Source organism: Fundulus heteroclitus, chromosome 20 (assembly GCF_011125445.2).
Source record: "Fundulus heteroclitus isolate FHET01 chromosome 20, MU-UCD_Fhet_4.1, whole genome shotgun sequence".
Taxonomy (NCBI): Eukaryota; Metazoa; Chordata; class Actinopteri; order Cyprinodontiformes; family Fundulidae; genus Fundulus; species Fundulus heteroclitus.
The window spans coordinates 39,308,078-39,327,684 of NC_046380.1; the positions used below are offsets into that span (position 1 = coordinate 39,308,078).

Below are 19,607 nucleotides of genomic sequence, written 5' to 3' on the forward strand. Positions count from 1 at the left end.
TAGATAGATCTGCATGCAAGTTGGATCTGTTTGTTTTATAAAGGGCTTCAGGATGACGTTTGTTGTAAATTGAAGTTGTAAAAATAAACTGAAATGCACACTGAGTTTTGAAGATTTTTCTTTCCCATAGCACCATCGTGTTCTGTTTGGTCCTGGCAGAATAAATCTGACTCCACATTGAGCCAATAGCTAAAATACATGGGCCTCTGTGTTATTCATGCCCCATGAAACAGAGAGACACAGTTTCATAATACAGGGTTACCAGAAACTCTGATCAAACTCAAGAGTTATATTTATTTGAAAGGGATCCTCTTAACACGGGATTTGTTTCCACACTAAATATTAAACACTTACTAAGTGTGTTTATTTTGTATATTCTATGCTTTGTGGAAGATTTATTTATTTTAGGATTTTTTACAGATACTTACCAAGAGGTCCAAATAAACATGGCTCCAGTTCCAAGCCGTTGGTACAGGTTGCATTTATCTTACATACAAAAATGTGCAGTCATATTTAGCTTGTCACAATCACCTAAATGAGATAAAATACCCTTTTATAGACAGTTTGTTAGGTAGCTTGTCCTTGTCAGCACTGATCCATTCACTCACTCCTAACTTATCCTGTTCAGGGTTGTGGGAGTACTGGAGCCTGTCCTAGCTGTTATACGTGAAGAAGCACGGTACATACGATAGATGAGCAAATGCAAACAACCATGCACACTCACTGCGAAGATCTGTTTAGCAAGAATTAATCTAACGTTCATGAATTTAGATGCAAGAGCACAGAAAGGGAGCCTAGAACTAAATATCCCCGCTGTAAGGTTAGCTCTATCATCATGCTGCACTTATCATTAAAATTATCTTCATGAACTCTATAAGATATAATGAATAAAATGTCTAAAGAGATAGTTACTAGTTTGTATTTACTTAAAGATAAAAAAACAACTACTGGTCACATTAGCTTAAATGGAACAGCCTAAACACAAGCTTCCTTTAGCAATAATGAAACTTCTATTTCCCTGGGACCGAGCAGCACTAATGATGGGTAAAATGCACAGCTGAACAGGCAGTGCAGTGTGCTTTGATAAATCGAGTGATTATATTCTAAAACACTCCTTTGCTGTACAAACTGCGGCGACATAAAGTAATCCTGTTCAGATCTCTTGGACTAAAAAGGGCCTGCTTTTAGAGACGTGCCAATCCCACAAGAAGCCGCTTTCTGCAGCTTTTCTTGCTTTGGATTATGGGAAGAGGTGTGTTTAGTTTGATCAGGCATTCCAGTGATCTTGCCTGTCTTTGTTGGAGTTAATACATCTCATTAACTCATTAGATTTCACTTGGTGCAGCTAAATCCTCCCTGTGAAGGTTAATGAATAATTCAGAGGCGAGGCTCATGGATCTATAGATTTTTTTTTATACTGAGTATGACATAAGTATAGGAATTTTAATAAGTCGGGGGTTTGATGTTGAATGTGTTTTTACCTAGAACTACAATAGCTGTCATAAATGTAAAATAGAAGAACTGTTATTTATCAGCTGCAAAATTCGTCCTTATTAGGGGGATGATTGTTAGCACCTACAGATATGCCATAAATGTCTTTCTGAAAACTGAAATCTGCATCCTTTGATTCCTTTTAGCACAATTTACTTGTTTTGCCTGTTGAGGAGGCAGAGTGAGTATCCATAACACCAAAATGTGGCTTTTCTATTTAATCCTTAGGTTATGTATTGTAAACATCAAAGAAACAGTAAGCCGATCAGATGTATTATGATGAAATATATGGTTACATTTTCCGCCATGCGGTATGATTTAGCATTGGAATATAAACAATACATGAAATAAGTCAAATTTAATTTCCCAGTTTCGTTAATTTGACTCAAACATTTACCTTTTATAAATGTTAAGTGTTTTAGACCCCCATGTTTCAAATTCTAGGTTTCTGTATGTTTGCAATAATAATGATCTAACACATGATTTAGTGCATTTAGAAAAACAACTCAGTGAATAACTATAAAATCTTCCTCTATAAACAACTTTTCCACTTTAAGACTAAAAAGCATAAAAACAAAAGTCTAATATTGGACCTATATGATGTTGTCCCTTTATGTGTTGTCTAAAAATAATATATGCATGGACCAGCTCCCAGAGACCCTACTAGCTATACCACTTACTGTAAAACAGCTGAAATATTTTTTTTTTTTCAGTAAGGTGGAAGAAAGCAACGTTTGCTGGAATAAACATTTTTACTAAGTTACAGTTATAGAAAAAAAAATCACAAATTAATAATGATTACCATGCACAATTTTAGTATACAAGACAATACAGTTACTTTTCAATATGAAAATGCCACTCTACATGTCAGTATCTCACAGAGATCATTGATTAATACATCAGTATTAAAGCCAGAGAAAACACTATATAAAAGAAGTAAGGTTGTCTTTGATGGCCATTTAAAAGAAATAAAATCATATGCAAGCTATATACATTGTATCATGTTCCTTCTTTATAAACCAGAGAAGGTCATCTATCTAAATGGACCTCGTGGAGATTATTAGACATGTTGCGGTTCCGTGATCATTTCAGTTCAAACCCATAAAGCTGATTCTGATAACTTTCTTCCCTTACTTTAGATTGTACTTTGTAGCATTAATTAAAGCACAGGGCCAAGAAATTTTTTTTTTTCCTATCTGAGCATTAGAAGAGGTTAAAGACATCAGGCTCAACTACAACTACATTAAATATCACAAAATTATGTAAAATAAAGCTGGCCAGAGTTATACAATGTAAAATATGAACATGTTAGCGTACAATTTGACAGTTAGGGTACTTCATTAACCACTTTTATCAAAGAGCCTTAAAGCCAAGTCACACCAGAAAACTACACATTGGTGCATGTTTATGTTGAGCTGTACTTAGCACCAATAAAGTTAAAATTGGAAATTGAAGCTGTAGTTAAAAAGCTATTTTACAATTCTTAGAGATTCAGGAATACGTTTGATCATCCCCAGTTCAAAATTTCAATTAATTGGACTGGTTACACCTGAACCTATTCGTTGTACACTGAACAGCAAATCCACATTTGTGAAACACAAAAACAGGGAATAATTTAAATATGAGGGTATAGATTCTCAGTTATCTTGAATGTGACAATCCAAGGTGCTTACAAACAAGGCAACTAGATAGTTTTTACATTAACACAACCTCAAAATAAGATAAACATGAAATAGGACAAATTACAGACAGGTTAAACCTGGACTGAATTCATTGTACCAGTTACAGATTATTTGAGACTCAGTGAGTAATCTATACATCTTTATTTAATTTATTGAAAAAAACAAATTCTTAACAGTTCCAAAAATATTGTTAAAATCTTGGCTCATCTTATTTTTATGAACCCAATACCGTGTATCATCTGGTCTTATAAACTATGTATATTGTTACAAATTTAGTAATTTACTTTAGCTAGTCAGGAAATAAGGTAGCCTGTTGTCTTACCATTTTACATGCTTTTTTTGCCATTACGACTATTTCAGAATGAGAAAAAAAAAACATGAAACCACAATAAGCCAGTAAGATAAGTATTGAATAATTCAACATTTTCTTAGTTTAAATATTTCTCATAGCGGCACTGACAGAAGATTCACACAAGATATTGGCAACAACCCAAGTAACCCAAACATCAACAAATAAAAGCAAACTGGCCCAAATGTTATTGGTAAAAAAAAAGAAAATCAAAAGATTTTCAGTTAGATACAAGACAGTTGGTGGACTGGGCTATTCAAGCAGTTTTACTTTTCTTCTCTGAAACCAATTAAGAAGCTCCTTTTGCTGTGTGTTTGAGACAAGCCTGGTTTGTCTTCATAGGAAATCCACACTTGTTTCATATTTAGATTGTAGAAAAACATCCCATTGCATTCTTCCTTTATACGTCCTTCAGACAAATAAGGTTTTCCATTACCGTATGCAATAAGCCATCCCACACCTTGAAGTTTGCACCTACAAACCTGACTTTTGCATGGCATTTTGGGGGGGGGGGGGGTGCAGCACCATTCTTACTCCAAATATGGCGAGTGCAAAGAAATCCACTGGGTTCAGCTGTAGCCTCATCTGACCAGAGTATATTTTCCAGTATTTCACTGGCTTGTTCTGTGACAAACTGTGAACATGTTTTAGTACGCTTTTTCTTCAGCAGTAGAGTCTTGTGCAGTGAGTGTGCATAGAGTGCCTTACTTATTGTTTTTGTATGAAAAACTATACCTGCTGTTTAAAGGGCCTTTCTGAATCTCAGCAAGTTTTCCTTGGCTCTTGGACAACTCTTGTTATTATTTTGACTTCTCTGTCAGAAACCTTATGAGGGGCACTGGTTATGTCTAGTTTATGGTTAAATCTTTTTCTTTTCAATTGGCCACAACCGTGCTTATTGGACCATTCATAAATTTAGAAATGCAGCTGTAACCACTGGCATTTGTATGTTTTGTGACTGTAATACATTATTTTGTGACGGTCTTTTTGCCTTTGCCATACCATTCTGTGCAACACTTTGGTAAATAGAAATATTTTTGTAAGCCAACAGTTAATAGAGGCAGGAAAGCTCTCTAAATGCCAACATATTTAAGCTTGTTTCTTTTGTTTCTTGGCTTTTTATACCTTTTTGAACATGCTTTTTTTGTATGTCTCCAACACTTCTTCCAGTCCACTTTTCCCCCTCTATATCTTCCCTTACTGGACAAATCTGCATTGATTTCTTTGCATCTGTGGATTACTTGGGTTGCTGCCTATACCCAGTGTAAATTTTTTAAATGGCCCCATAAGGAATAGTTTAAACTGAGAAATATGTTGATATGCTCAATACTGATTTGACCCTGTGTATATTGGATGGTCAGACTTGGACCAGCTTCATCTACATTGATTCCAGATTTTTAAAGACACATGTCTGTAAAATCTTTCCTTAAAATCTCATTCTGTCATGTAGTATTGAACGCTCACATTTCCTCCTATGCAATTAACTTAATGTACCACTGCATCTTATTCCAAATAAATTGCTGCCAGCACAGGAAGATGATACTCCAAGTTGAATTCTTTTTATTTAACGTTTTCTATTTCTACCAGCCATAATGTGAATACTCTCAATGTTACTAAGGTAATTTATTAAGTAAATGAAGAGTAAACAACGTTGAAAGCAAATTTCATTATTTTAGATAGAACAAAAAAAATAGTTTTGGGAAGAGCTAAAGGTATCTTTTTAGATGGACTATGGTTAAACGTCACACACTATCTCTCTGTGTGGTTCTCCAATCTCTTGTTCGCATAGCTGGGCCAGTTGCGCATGGGTGTACCTGCACATAAACAGCTTCCCCCTACCTGCCCACAAAATGCCACACCAGGCACAAAATGGCGGAGAGCACACCCATCAGATCAAAACATTTTCGTACGAACAGCATTATAAAGTTAGGAGTTACTTACTTCTTCACTTGACACGTTACTCTAAAAGGCGATGTTGTTTTGCTGTGTATTTACCCTTTGCAAATAGGCTCATATGAGACAATGGGTGAGAAGGGGAAATGGCTCCCGAATGCTAGAGATGAGATAGAGAGAGGCGTAGCTTGATACACATCTTGTTTTGGTCTACAGACAGTGCTCAGCCTCCACCTAGTGGTGAAAAATCACGTATTGCTCCTTTAATAAAGCTCAATAGCAGTTGCGGTATTTCAGAACTAAAATCATCATTTGCCTTAAACAAGATATTGATTATTAAAATAGCAAAAAACTAATTAAGGTTTAATTAGAGGTAATATTGCAACATAGATAATATTATAATTGCCCTCTTTTTACTTTTTCACATCCAGAAACATTGTGAATGGCTCAAATCTTTCAAACTGATTAAATTTAGGTCAAATAATTATTCCAAATGAAAAAGCAAGCATAACTTGTTGTCAAGAGTTGATTTTACAGTCTTAAATCCTGGTGTGACTGGCTTTTCATGCTACTTAAAGTAATGCACCAGCTATAAAACTACAGTGAGACCACAATACTGGCTTTGTTTTGATATTTAACTCAAAAGAGGCAACTAGATAATAAATTTCAGGTCAGTGCTCCAATTCTACCCATCATTACACAATAAATATGTCTCTAAATCAAAAGAAGAAAATCTGACCAAATTCAAAGCAAAGTGATCAAAGCAAAACAATAAAAGAAAAAAGAATGACAATAAAGTCATCAAATGTGAAGTAAAAAGCAGAAATAGTGAAGGACATTTAAAACATTACAGACTGTAACACAATAGAACAGGTGCATAAGAGCTTGGCCATCAGTCAGTCAAACGGCCGAATTGTGACAGCCACAATAATGGGCCGGGAAAATCAATATCCCATTGACTGGTCTGCAGGAGTCTAATCAACGCGCACAGAGTTTTATGAATCCAGTCAAGGAGCAGATAGGACAGCCTGATTATGTCGGCCGTTCGGACCTTTTATGATTCCTCTGTGGTCCCACAACACCTGCTCAGACGGTTTGGTGAGGACTTCCAGTCACCTTGCATCAATTCCTTGTGCTTTTGTTCAACTTGGGCTGCAAGGTGTATGGGTTTACACAGTTCAAAATCCAGATAACAAAAAGGCTTTAAGCTTAGGACTGTACACGACCCCGTGTTTGGCAAAGGCACAGTAATTCAATTTTTAAAGTTCAACTGTCTATCTTTCCAGCTAACGTTGCCTGGGCCAGAGAAGTCACACCTCGGTTCCTGTTTGGATGATGAAAGGCTTTAAAAGGGGGCCTTGCTCAGCAGAGTGGTCATGTTACTGTGTTACTCTTCAGCCCAGTGAGTCCAACAGATGGAGGTAAAGTGGGGATAAAATGACAGCCACGCATTGTGCACCATTTCTAGTCAGACCCCTTCCATTATTCTGATACCTTAATAGCTCATAAATTATGATACAGATGGAGACATACGTTTATTACACCGCAGTATGACCAAAATTTTCACTCTGAATTGAAATCTATTGAAGCCTTTGTGAATCGGCCAACCCTTTCTATTGGAGATGCTCCTGTGACCCAATGAAAAATTAATCAGCATACCAGTTCTGATAAGGGCCTGCTCCTACATTCCAAGCTTCCTGTCTTTTGTTGCTAATATTATTCAGAAAAGCAAACAATTCCCCTGTTGCAACATGAATCCTTCTGTACTGTATTCGAAAGGGAAAGAAAGAGAAATGCTGGGGTGAGCTCTAGTGAAGGCACTGTTATCTTGCAGTCCATTGTGCGCGGTGGCAGGTGCTCGTTTTGTTGATGGTACACTTTCCGCTATATGATGTAGAACACCGGTCGCCTCGACGTAGAGATGGAACAGTACACATGGGATCGGCTTGATGTAGCTACACCACATGTCTGCTCTCCTCAATCTCGATTTTTCTGCAAGACTTAGAATGCAGAGTGTGATAGGCATTTATTATTTAGAGGAGCATGAGATGGAGAGCAAAATGCCAAGATCTATCAGAGTGTTGTGGAAGGGGTCTAAAGCTCACCAGCCTGTAACCCTAACAGATTTAATAATATTCCGGTAGTCAGAGATAAGTGGGTTTCAGGCACAGCTGATCAATTATGCATCAATCGTATATTTGACAAAGCCTGGTAACGCTCGTAGCGCTGCAATGGATATTATTACAGAGCCTTGGAAAAGTAGTCAAACCCCTTGACCTTTTTCACATTCTGTCGCATTCTGTCACATGAATTCAATGTATTTCATTAGTATTTTATGTAATGGGTCAACACAAAGTAGTACATATTTGTGAAGTGATTTTTCAAATGTTTTTAACATAAAAATCTGCAGTGTGGCACACATATGTACCAAGCCTCTTTTAACCTGGCCCGCTCTAAATAAAACCCAGTGCAACCAATTGGCTTCATAAGTCACTTAAATAATAAGTAAGATAGATACATGTATATTTGTGTAGAACTATAAATACAACCGTTCAGTTTGAAAGCTGTCAAAATTCCCGTTTTCATTTTGCCACAGGTTTTGAGGTGGACACAACAAACGTGGAAAAAGGTATTCTGTTCAGATTGGAGGAAGCCACCTTCTGCGGAATGACACATGGTGGTGGCAGCATCATGCTATGGGAATAATTTTTCTTCGGCAATGACAATAAAGCTTGACAGATTTTATGGAAAGATGGATGAAAACTAAACACAGGGCCGTTCTGTTGTAGGGAGCAAGCTACTTGGAATTGGGGTTGAAGTTTATCTTCAAGCAGGACAACGACCCTAAACATACAGCTGGATCTACAAAGGAAGTGTTGTTCAATCTGAGTCTGAGATATTTTTTAAATAAATATAGACACAAAAATGTCTCTGTATGCCCAAATCTGGTATAAACATATCCCGAAAAACTTTCTGTTTTAATTGTAGTGCAAAAGGATTCTCCAAAAGTAGCATCAAACATCAATGCAATTGACGTTATACGATGATCGATAAAGGCAATGGTTGCACTGGCTTTTTGGGGTGTCAAACAACAGTAGACAAATTATATAAGCACACAACACTTTTCAGATAGTATTAATAAAAAGCTTAAAAAAATATTCTTCCACTTTACAATTATATGCTACATTGTGTTAGTATGTGAGACTCAATTCTAATACGTTGAGGCTAAAGAGGTGTGAGTTCTTTTCCAAGGAAATGCATTAGCATCAGTTTGCCTAACAGCATTGCTCTGAATGAATGGTTTTAGGTCAGTTTGACAAACTAAATTATAGGAGCAACCAAAAGTTAAGATGTGAAGACTGTGCTGTGAAAATTACAGGGTGAGGAACTTTTTTTTTTTTTTTTTTTGCACTTTTGTATATGGTTGAAGCAGCCATTGTTGCCTACTTTGGTTTGGACTGTTTCATCAAAGAGGGTTTTAAGGCAAGTCGATCTCAAAAGTTATGAAACAAATCGGGAAATATAGGCAACTTCTAAAATAAAATATAGAGAAGAGTGGCAATTTTTCGTCAGAGGAAGAAGTTGTAAAAAATATCATGCAGGTGATTCACCACTTCTTTTTTGGATGGCTATTTAAACAAAATGGCGTGTTCCCTTTAAGATTTTGACGTGGTCTAGTCCTTTTCCCTTTCTCTCCCAGTTTTTCTTCTCAGACATGGACTTTAGTCCAGTGGGGGGTTTCAACATGGGACAATCCGTATGGATGAAAAAAAGAAGGGCGGAGGCTTGACATCACCAGACAGAAAACAAAAGTCCACTGACGAGGATTGTAGAGCAAGACAACCATCTGAGACTGCTGGCTCCAGAACCCCGCGCTCCCATGCCTGCAAGAGAAACCCAGCAGAAGAGTTTAGAAGATCCAGAAATACCAATCACAACAAGAGGTAAAAAAAAAAACCCTGCTACCATCTACATCTGACAAGTCATCATAAATCAAAAGGCAAGAGTGATTTTTTTCCATATCTAGACTACCACTAGCTTTCAACAGGAGAGGCTATTAAAGCATCCCAAGGAAGATGAAGTTTGTATCACATCAAAGAGGAGCTCCGCAAACCGAGCTGCCTCACAGTGTTGCTCTGCAGCAAGATGGGAGCACAGACCTGCTTTATATGCTGCAGCCCTGTGCAGCCAGTCAACAAGGAATAATAACCCAATGGCAGAGATGGATGACACAGTGCATGCTTTTGGAAAAAGGTCGCTTTCTTTACGCTCAGAATAAGTCTATTACACGTGGTTGGAAACAGATCCAATGAAGCGAAATTGCATTTCTTGTCTAAATGGATAAATCCTCATTTGAACTTTAGCAGTGGTCAAAAAAAGGGAAGAGATAAAAGTTAGAAGAAAGGTAAGCTCACTTAATTTATGGATGTGAATGGGTTCGCTGCCCACACCTTCCCCACCTTCGCTCAGGACCTTGATCTGAATGAGATAGTTGTCGCTGGCTGAGAGGCTGAGCTCAGCTGTGGTTTTGTTTGTGAAGATGGTGTGGATGTCGTTGTATCGATGTCTTTTCAGAATCACCTGTAACAGGGCATGGTCGTGAAGGGAAATTAACTAATGCGTGAGACAAAATCAGAGCATAGATTTTTTTGGTTTGGAATGAATCGGAACCTACCAGATATCCAGTCACCTTTGACTCTGTCTCCATGGCAACTACAGGGTCCCAGTGCAGCGTTAGTGTGGAGCCAATCATGCTCCATTGTATGTTGAGCGGAGCCCTGTCTGGTGCTAGAAAAAAAAATCAGACATAAATATATATACAAATGATTAGCTGGGTGCTTGTTTTTCTAAAAAACACTGCAGGAACTGAATGTTGGATGGTTTACAGAATTCTAGTTAAAATAGAGCACACTCATAAAGCATTTAACCTTTATGGTCGACCTGAGACACTAGATTAACATCATATAAATATATTTCTGATCTTTTTAATCAGTGTTTTAAAAACTATTCACACCCCTTAAAGTATATAAAATATATTATAATTGGTATTGCTGAAGGAACGAGGTTGCCTGTGACGCAAAATAACAAACTTAAACTTAAAGACTGTAATCCTGCAGCTAACAGGAGTCTGCCTTGTACTGGAAGTCTGAGGTGAACAGAGTGAAAAGGAACAGTGAGACAACAATCCCCTGTGGTGCTCCTGTGCTGTTGACTTCCTGGTTAGACACACAACTCTTTTGTTTCAAAACATGTGGCCTGTTTTCCAGGTAGTCTTTGATCCAGGGGATTCTTGTCTTTACATCAGTTTTTTGGAGTTTCTGACAAAGAAAATTAAACTTAACTGCGTTAAATGCACTGGACAAATATAAGAACGTGATCCTCATAGTGCTGCCTGCTTTGTACAGGTGTATCGTTGAAGCAGGTGTATGATGGCATTTTTAATTCCAACTCCACAGCAATAAGAAAACTGCAAGGGGTCCTGATAGATGATTTGCTTCCTCAGGTAGGCCACCAGAAGTCTCTCTAGGACATTTATGATGTGGGATGTCAGGGCAACAGGTCATCGAGTCATCAGCCCCATTTACACTACCCTTGTTAAACCGATCCAGGCCGAGTTCGGTCCGAGCTTGGGTCAGTTAACCAAGCCGAGCTTGGTTCTGGCGACCGTTTACACATCACGCTATCTTGGTTCCTTGGTTTCCTCGCCTCCTAGTGACGATCTGCGGTACTACTGCTCTCTGGGTTTGAAGGCGGCACCAAGCAAATCAAAATGGCGGCGCCCGTAACATTCAGGCAGTTATGCTTGGTGATACGTCGTTGTTTGCGGTGAGTCAGGCAAAGACTGCAACTTTTGGTGAATTTACTTGACAGAGTTGCTGAGGTTCATCACACCGCTAAGCAGAATCATCACTGGAAATCGTGTGTCACGGTAGGGAAGCTAGTATTTTTATGAATGTCTGAAATGTCAGCTGACCGCACGGAGATGACGCGGTTGGCTCATGCGCTCTTCATTATCAGATAACCGATATAGGGAAAAACCGTGCCGAACCCACCTCTGGAACTGGGCTGCATTTAGCGCGGTCCGGTTGTGTCTGGCTCGGTTCAGTTCAGTTTGCGTTCCATTTACACTCCAGAGTTATCTCGGTTACCGAGCTTGGACTGGTCTCGGCTCGGTTAAAAAAGGGTAGTGTAAACGGGGTAATTGAGACTAATGGACAAGTTTTCATTAGTAGAGGAACAAGTCAGAAGGTCTTCCACAACACTGGAACTTTCTCCTGGGTCAGGCTATGGTTGAAGAGGTTCTGCAGAATCCCACCACAGCTGCTCTTCACCTTCAGGACTCAGTGGCTGACACAGTCTGGACCTGCAGCCTTATTCAAGCTCACTTTAAGAGACATACAGGTGGAAGGTGGAGGTAAAGAGAGCACCACCATCTTCAGATTTGGTTAAAGACAAACATGTAAAAAGCATGGAGCCATGGCCCAGGTGGAAGATCACACATATGAGGTATGATATGAAAGCTGTGGGTCAAAGGAAAGGAGTTTTTTGTTTGTGGGCAGGAGATGTGGACGCTAAGAATGTTCCTGAACTGAACCTCTTAAAGAACGTGTTCAGTTCATTGGCTCAGTCAGGATATATATTATTATCTTGTTTTGCTGGAGCTTGCTCTGCAGCTGTACACTTCCTTTCTGTCTTATCTTGACTAAGTTGCGTCTGTATACTCCTCAATAATTCCCTGTCTCTTTATTCTTGTTTAGCAGACAATTCAGGTCACTTGCGATCCAGGGTTTGTGTTTGGAGGAGCATCTCACTGTTTTGGGGGGGATGATGTCATCCACAGACGTTTATATAGACAGTCACATACAGTCATAGCACTGCTGTCCTCTCTGTGTGGCTGGCACAGTGCATCCTAGTCTATAGCTTTAAAACAACCCTGAAGGGCTTCTTCAGCTTCCTGTGACCATCTCTTCACAACTTCACCAACAACTCTTCACTATACTCTGAGCAGAGAAAAACAAGACTTATTTGTCTTGGGTCTTGCTTTTGAGATGCATGAATCCTTGACATTTGCAAAAATTAAATCCAACATTTTGCTTTCTCTGGTAGAGGGGCTGACAAACCCCTCTACCAGAAGTGTAGCAGAGAGTGAGGTGGGATTAAAATCACCAGATATTGCCACAAATTAATTGCGGTGCTGTGTTTCTAGCTTCCCAAGCAGTATTGGCAACAGCAGATAGTTAAATGTAAGCGGGTGCCCAAACAACACTGGTGAACTCTTGGTAAATAAGATGTCCTGAATTACACCATTTGTTGTTCACAATCAACCTCCTTTGCTGTTCTTCTGCTCCCCTCCAAATCTCTGTCACCTCCTATGGTAAGAAAGCCTGGCAGAAAGATGTTGGAGTTGGGGATGTGATCCTGAAATCCAACTTGTTTCCCAATTATCACATAACACCCTGATAATCAATAAGATTATCTCAAATGAAATGGTTTCAACTTTCTTTTTCTCTTTCTCTTCTTTGGTCCTTCTCTGCAACCATGGTGCCTCCTTTTCAACTCATCTGGTATTTGGGCTGTAGATGAGAAGTTTTTGACCTTTTGAGATGGTTATCAGGTGTTCCCAGTTATAGAAAACCCACCTCTGCACTAGAATGAATGATGTAAAAGGAACAGCCCTACTATGATTTATTTTTTGGTTTAACCCCACAGTCCCTACATATTGGTTGACTGATCCTCTGAGAGTTGAATGCTTTGTGCAAAACAAAAAGTGCTCCAAAGTGGTGAAATATTTTCCAGCTGAATGAATCACAAAGTAAGCTGGGTTGCCAAGGTGTTGTTGCAACCTTATTCATTTAGCATGCTAGGTTAAGTGAAAACAGAATTTAAGGGCCAGATACAAGAAAAAAAAACCTGCATACTGAAACGGGGAAAAATGCAGGGCTCACAAGGTTGGGCTAAACATATTTTTGTACACACATTTTTCAGCACTTAAAATCTAACCTCGGAAATTGTTAAAATTAGAAAAATCAAATGTACAATCTCACAGTACAAAAGAAATATTGGTTTTAGTCAGTTTTGTTCACTATGGTTTATTGAGCTAGTCTGATTCTGGTCATAACTAATTCCACAATGCAGCAGCAGTTAAACTTCTACATATCATCTTAATTCGAATACCACCAAGAAACTAAATCTTATTTTTTCATTCCTTACCAATTATGTCAGAATCTAGGTTACTAGTCCTTGTATCCGCCTGCTTATTTTGCTGTGTTTCAAATGTTTTCCTTATTTGCATACAAATAAATAAAGTAGTGTCTCCACATCCACACAGACACCTTTATAAATTTTGTGAAAATAACACCTGCTCCCATGTGAAGCTGTATACGTTTGTTTCTTCATGATACTTTTAGTTATTAGTTTTAAACTTATCCAGCTAAGGCCAGCAGGATTTTCACCATCATCCTCCAAGGGCACCTTTAGACTTCTAGGAAGCTCATCTGTCAGGTTTTCTTTAAGAAGGCTGCACAGCTAGCTGAAAAACTCATCTAGATTTCATGTTGGCATCATTGTACCTCATGGGAAGGACTCACGTGGTTTTCTTGTGGTGTTGTTGATGGGCGCTGACTGCGGCCCGGGCCCAGCAGTGTTAAAGGCAGCCACAGAGAGGTAGTACACCGTGTTCGCTTTCAGCCCCGTGATGTTAACCTGTGTGTAGTTTCCAGTTATACGCACTTTGCCAACAGTGTCAGGCTTGGTGTCATCTTCCCAATACACAACCTAAAAGGAAAGGAGGGGAAAAAAAAGAGGCTAGAATGTGGAAGCATTATTTTATTGGTGCATTTAATTACAGTATTAAAATTTAAAAGAATATATCATGATATGTGAGATACTGTTTGTATTTCAGAAGTGGAGATAGGGTAAAATGAATAAAACATTTTTAGCAAGTGGAGTTTAAATTAGTAATGTGCATCCTGTCAGCCATCCGGGTTTTATGAGCAGGGCGTTGGTGGGTCATATGCTCACATAGTGCACAGGCATGCTCACATAGTGGAGGAAAAATGCATCTAATTTTTCCTTTTGAAAATCCTTATTGAATAAATATATTAAAATGGAACAATAAAAAAAAACACAGCAAAACGCATAGCAAGTCAGTTTAGCTTCAGGCGGTCTGCTGACACTGATGGGTGCAGGTGGTGCAGTAATTAACAAAGCAAATTGGCAGATATTTGGCTTACATTGGTGTGTTTGCTATTAATCAGTGCATTACTATCCAACATAAAAGTTAATTCAATAAATGATTATATTCTAGGGTTCCTCTAGGAATACGCCTGTTTTTTTTATTTTTCACCATTTAAAATTTCCCCATTTTGCAATTACTTGAAGCCAACAAATAAAGTGTCAGAGTACCATTTACAGCAATATAATCTCCCTGAAAGGACTTGATTTGGAACTTACTTGCAGTCCAGCATGTTGTTAGTATAAGCACTTCATAGGTTTGTTGTCATGGGGTAGGTAGTCTATGAGATTCAGCGACCTTAATCCACTTCAGGTCTGCGATTGTGAATTGTGCTATGGTTGGAAAAGGGCAATGAGGCCAGTGCTATGCCGACAAGACTGCTTTATGCAAACGGCCCAAAGGTGTCAAATATTCATAAAGCATTGTGGGGAGTATAAACACCAAGGCGCATTTTGCATCTTTGAAAAAAAAAATGGATTAGGTGGGCGGTGCTTTGAATATCTGTGTTTGATGCACATATAAAGGGAGCTCGAATGACATCCAGTGCCCAGCAAATATTTCACCTAACCTTGTACTTTTCTATATGTTGTGACATTACAACTGCAATTTGCAATGTATAAAGTGGGGATTTTTATGTGAAAGACGACACAAAGCATTATAAAACTAGGAGTTGAAAGGTTACAAGGTTTTTCTTATTTTTATTTTTAGAAAGTGAAATCTCAAAAGCATGTGGTGCATTTTAATTTAGCACTTACGAGTCAATTCTCCGTTAGAAGCACATTTTTCGATTGCCATGACAAGTGAAGCTCTTCAAACTATGGATGCGTTGATGAAAATTATGGCAAGTATAGATATCCAATATTCTCTCATCTTTATTTTTAGAGATGCATTGAAAAAAAAACTGTAAGTCAAAAGTGTATGCTTGATCTCCTTGATAAACGTCATATTGCACCATGATCTTTGCATAAGACATTTAAATGCACAAAACTCTCCTCACATCTCTTTAAAGAGGGTATGTGATAGTCTAACACATCTATGTTGGTTCATATTTCTTAAGAAATGCCTTTTTGGATACAGACAGAAACTGATCATTGATCTTACATAAAATAAGATAACTTTGTTTTTTGTGTGGTTGGTTTTTTTTTTTGTTGAAAATTGACAAACATCGGCAAATAACGATGGTAATGCCAATATATCGCACGTTACTAATTCCAACAAATGGCCATGCTTTGATCTAAACCATTGCAATGTAAACTGGCTGTATGTTTAGGGTGCTCTCAGCTCAGACCAGTCTCCCAATCTCTACTGAAGAAATTAATTCCCACAGCATGATGCTGCCATATTATCACTTCAATCAATCACTTTATTTATTTTGGTAAATTGTCCACATTAACACAAGTAAACAGCAAAAAAAACAATAGACAAACCCACAGTTTACCAAAAAAGGAATAGGCCGAAGCAAAGCTTATTCTTGCCTACCCTATTTTTTTACCTTACAACCTACCAGGATTTCTTCAAATTCAAATTCAAGTACGTAGTACATATATAAATCTACATAACAGCGTAAGATTTTATCATTTTACATTTTAAAGCTCTTTTAAAGTTCACCAAGAAAGGACATAACTTAAATTCATCATTCAATTCATTCCACAGTTTCACACCAATAACTGAAACACATCTAGACTTTATCTGACTTTTCTCTTTGCACATTCAAATATAAACAAACCTCGCAAATTATATTTATTTTCTCTTAACTTAAATAATTTCTGAATACCAGAAGGAGAGACTTTTATTCAATGCTTTATACATTATTTCCAGAATTTTTGTATTGACAATATCTTTAAATTTTAATATTACTTTGAATAAAGAGTTTATCAGTTGGTTCACGGTATCCCACCTTATTTATAACCCTTATAGCTTTTTTTGCAACTTAACTAATATATCAATAGTTGTTTACTTGCATTTCCCCAGATTCTGAGCAATAAGATAAATAAGGCATAACCAAAGAGGAATATATAACATGCAAGCCTTTAACATTTATTAATCTTTTATTTTAAACAGTATTCCAATAGTTTTTGCAACTTTATTTCTAATATATCCTATGTGAGGCTTCCAACTAAGTTTATTATCTATGATAATCCCTAAAAATTTGTCTCATAAACTCTTTCGATTTCTACTCCATTTATGCATAACTTTACATTATTATAATTCCGATTACCAGAGAAAACCATGAATTTAGTTTTTCCTTCATTTTAACAATAGCTTATTGTAATCAAACCATGTTTTCAACTCAGCTAACCCTTTTTCTACAGTTTTATTATTTCATCCATATTTTTTCCAGAAAAAAAGAAATTTGTATCATCTGCAAACATTACAAACTTAACAGACTGGATACTGCAAAAATATCGTTTAAATAAAGTATAAATAATTTAGGTCCTAGGACTGAGCCTTGAGGAAGACCACATTTTACCATGTCTGTCTGTGACTTAGTGTTGTTAATTTGTACATATTGTAATCTATTAGCTAAGTAACTCTTTAACCACTGATATGCAACTCCCGTAAGCCATACAGTTCACATTTACCCAATAGTCTTGCGTGGTCAATAGTGTCAAAAGCCTTACATAGGTCAATAAACACACCTACGGTATTAAGCTTCTGATCAACTGCTGCTGCAATGTGCTCCACAAACTCCATCACAGCTAAAGTTGTGGAGCAGTTGTACCTGAAGCCGTACTGGTGCTCGTTCAATATATTATTTTTATTGAGAAAGGAATCCAGTCTTTCATAAATAATTTTCCAGAATTTTGAAAATTGTGGTAGCAATGATATTGGCCTGTAATTTGATAATATTTGCTTGTCTCCACTTTTATAAACTGGAAAAACCTTTGCTATCTTCATTTTATCAGGAAAGGTTCCAGTTAAAAATGATCTATTACAAATGTAGGTGAGAGGTTTAATAATACTATAAATTACCTCTTTCACAACAGCCATGTCAATATCATTACAATCTTTGGATTTCTTATTTTTATTTTTTTAACTACATCTATTACCTCACTTTCACTCACTTCTCCCAGGAACATTGTATTAATATTATTGAATTTATAATTATGTTTTTCATCTCTACCCTTTGGCAATTTGTTTACTAATTAGGTCCGATATTAACAAAGTACTTATTAAAGACTTCAACAATGTCCTCCTTTTTTTCCACTATTGTATTGTTGTGTTTAATACTTATTGAAAAATCTCTATCTTTATTGTTTTTAATAATACTATTAATTGTATTCCATGTACCCTTAATGTCATTGCAGTATTTTTGCAGCAACCTATCATAATAATCCTGCTTTTGCTTTCTCAGCACTGATGTTAACTTATTTTTATATACTTTATATTTTCCTTCTTTTTCATGAGTAGGGCACTTAATGAAATCCTTATATAACTTGTTTTTCTTTTTACATGCCTTCTCCAAACTCTTTGTCATCCAGGGAGTCAATCTATTTTTGATGTTTTGTTATATTCTTTAAGGGGACAATAATGATTGTAAATTTTCATAAATATTTCCAAAAACATATTATATGACTCATTAACATCATCAACATAGACATTTTGCCAGTTATAATTTAAAAATTCTACTTTCATTTCTTCCACAGCTTCAGGTGATTTTACTCTAACTAAATTAATACGTTGCTTTGTCATGTTTATATTGAACTGATTACTAATATCAAGCATAGTGAACACAGGCAAATGATCAGTTATGTCAGTGACTAACAATCCACTTTTGTTTTCACATTGAACTTATTTATAAAAAATGTTATCAATCAATGACGAACTATCTTTAGTTATTCGTGTAGGTCTTAGGATCAACGGATAGAAACCTAAACCAAACATTGTATTTATAAATTCTGTCGTATTAGTATGCTCATTATATTTCAACAAATCAATGTAAAAATCTCCACAAAAAAAGTAAAATTTTCATTGAGCCTTTCATACGTCTCTAATATTATCTCTACTAAACTCATCTATAGATGAGCCAGGAGTTCGATAAACACAACTAATTAACATATGGCCAGGTCTATTACCCTCAATTTTGACAGTTAAACATTCCATCAAGTTATCAACTGAAAATGTCATTTTAGCAATAACCGTACATGTCAATCCAGGCCTTACAAACAGTGCAACACCACCTCCCCTCTTGTTTAACCTATTCTGACTAAACATTTGATATCCATCTAAAAATCCAGCAAACTTTTTCCTCAGTAATCCAGGTTTCTGAGATTGCTACCACACTAAATTTCTCATCAAATTTTTCAAGGTAGCTTTTATCTGAGAGAAATTACTATACATACTCCTACTATAAAATGAATTATTGAAAAGCCCCCTAGCCCCACATTTATACTGTCTTCAGAGTAATTCACAATGCTGTTAGTATTATAACTGAAGTTGGATTCTGGGTCTATAATCAGTTTCTATATCATAAAATTTATGTTCTGTAGGATCAAAACACTTAAATTCCATTCTTTGACTCATGACTAAATAATATATTCTTCATTCAATCAATCAATCAATCTGTTCAAAACCAGAAAAGCAAATAGAAAAAAAACAAAACAAAACATAGAAACTGGCCCCGCAGTACCATTAAAGTTTAAGGTTTACAGCAGTCCTCCAGGGATACAATGAGATGTTCTCTGATTTATCCTTAACTTACCCAGCCTGCCAGATCAAGTGAAAGGCCATTCATTGTAAGTCTGCAGTGTGCCATAGTCTTGTTTCTCAGAAAATGGATTGAATATGTGATGTGAGTGTTTAACGCTTAGGGTCTTGTTTTCCAACTTATCTGTGCTTTATTTAAACTTCTTACCAACTTTCTCCTTGACGTCTCTGTGTGTTTGTTTTCCTCAGTCCTCATGATGCTGTCCTTTGTCTAACATCCTCTAAGTAATTCTGAGAACCTTCACAGAAC

At 37.0% G+C, this 19,607-nt stretch overlaps 1 long non-coding RNA gene across 1 annotated transcript; it reads right to left on the bottom strand.

Annotated features, from left to right (window-relative positions):
- Positions 1–6,031: 6,031 nt before the first annotated feature.
- Positions 6,032–14,864, bottom strand: LOC118567270. The gene is made up of 4 exons (XR_004933557.1): positions 14,004–14,864; positions 10,091–10,203; positions 9,831–9,996; positions 6,032–9,299 (listed from the first exon to the last, which is right to left on the bottom strand). It is a non-coding gene; the product is annotated as an uncharacterized LOC118567270 (long non-coding RNA).
- Between the last annotated feature and the right edge of the window lie 4,743 nt (positions 14,865–19,607).